This window comes from Rhinopithecus bieti, unplaced genomic scaffold, assembly GCF_001698545.2.
Source record: "Rhinopithecus bieti isolate Rb0 unplaced genomic scaffold, ASM169854v2 scaffold_23826, whole genome shotgun sequence".
NCBI classification, from domain to species: Eukaryota; Metazoa; Chordata; class Mammalia; order Primates; family Cercopithecidae; genus Rhinopithecus; species Rhinopithecus bieti.
Genome location: NW_016811267.1, coordinates 461,712 through 463,868, shown reverse-complemented (window position 1 = coordinate 463,868; position 2,157 = coordinate 461,712).

Genomic DNA, 2,157 nt, shown 5'->3' with positions numbered 1-2,157 from the left:
ATAATAATATATAATATAATATAATAATATATATAAATAATTATATGTGTTATTATTATTGGGAGGTCGAAGCAGGAGGATTGCTTCAGTCCAGGAGTTTGAGACCGGCCTGAGCAACATAGCCAGACCCCATCTCTACAAAAAATAATTTTTTATAAAATTATAAAAAATAAAAAATTAGTCAGGTGTAGTGGTACCTGCCTGTAGTCCCAGCTACTCAGGAGGCTGAGGTGGGAGGATTGTTTGAGCCCAGGAGTTTGAGGTTTCAATGAGCTACAATTGCACCACTTCGCTCCAGTCTGAGCAACCGAGTGAGACCCTGTCTCTTAAAACAAAAGAGGGCCAGGCATGGTGGCTCACACCTGTAATCCTAGCACTTTGGGAGGCCAAGGCAGGCAGATCTCCCGAGCTCAGGAATTCAAGACCAGTCTCGTCAACATGGTAAAACCCTGTCTCTACTAAAAATACAAAAATTAGCCGGGCATGGGGGTGCACACCTGTAGTCCCAGCTATTCGGGAGGCTGAGGAAGGAGAATCACCTGAACCTGGGAGGTGGAATTTGCAGTGAGTTGAGATCACGCCACTGCACTCCAGCCTGGGTGACAGAGCAAGACTCTATCTCAAAAAAAAATTAAAGTAAAAATAAAAAAGAACTTGGCAGGAAACAGACGGAACACTTAAGTAGGGTAATTTGAAGAGAATTTAATAAAAAGCACTATTTTCAAAGGGATAGCGCAGCTCACCATGGGGCTAGTAACAGCTGAAATTAGTTACCATCCCTAGGACCTGGGGCCAAGGAACTAAAGTTGCTAGAACCTGAACCAGACAGGGCTATGCAAAGAGGTCCACCTGTCAAGAGTTCTGAACCTCTGGTGGAGGGACACAGCCAGCCTGCATGGAAAGATGAGTTACAAATACCCCAACCTCACTTTTCTCCCTCCCTCCAATGCCTGCTATAGCTCCCTGTTGTTTCAACCCAACTGGAAGCCACAAGACAAAGAAGGTCATTGAGTGGTCCATATACATCAGCCTCCTGGGACACAGAAACAGTGAGGCAGAAAAGTGGAAACAGAACAGGTGATATCAGAGATTTCAAACAAAGCAATTCAGCCGGGCATGGCAGTTCATCCCTCTAATCCCAGCACTTTGGGAGACCAAGGCAGGCGGATCACCTGAGGTCGGAAGTTCAAGACCAGCCTGGCTCACATGGTGAAACCCCGTTTCTACTAAAAATACCAAAAAATTATCCGGGCATAGTGGCGTGCACCTGTAATCCCAGCTACTCGGGAGGCTGAGGCAGGAGAATCACTTAAACCTGGGAGGCAGAGGTTGTAGTGAGCTGAGATCATTGTACTCCAGCTTGGGCAACAAGAGCAAAATTCTGTCTCAAAAAAAAGAAGAAAGAAAGAAAGGAGAGAGAGAGAGAAGGAAGGAAGGAGGGAGAGAGAGAGAAAAAAAGAAAGAGAGAAAAAGAAAGGAAGGAAAGAAAGAAAGGAAAGAAAGAAAGAAGGAAAGAAAGAAGGAAGGAAGGAAGGAAGGAAGGAAGGAAGGAAGGGAGGGAGGGAGAGAGGGAGGAAGGAAGGAGAGGGAGGAAGGAAGGAGAGGGAGGGAGGGAGGGAGAGAGAGGCGAGTGGGGTGTTAAATGGCCCCTTCTAACATGTGTTGGCCACTTTCCTTCTCCCCATCCACACACAAGCCATTTGGGACCATTTTTGCCAAACCCATCAAAACCATCTCTCCAACTTTAAATCCTTTGCACATGCTCTTCCCTCTGCTTGGAATTATCTTCCTCTCACCCACCCAACTAACTCCTGCTTAAGGCCATTTTTTCTGAGGGCTTCCCCAGTCACTGGGCTCAGTTCCAGCCCATACTCAATCCAGCCACAGCCCCTGTGTGTCCTCGTTCCCAGCAAAATTGCTCTTGGAATGATTTTTTTTGTTTTGTTTTGTTTTGTTTTGTTGTGTTTTGTTTTGTTTTGTTGAGACAGAGTCTTGCTCTTGCTGCCCAGGCTGGAGTGCAATATGTGATCTTGGCTCACTGCAACGTCCACCTCCCGAGTTCAAGCGATTCTCCTGCCTCAGCCTCACAAGTAGCTGGGATACGCCACCACACCCAGATAATTTTGTATTTTTAGTAGAGATGGGGTTTCAGTGTGT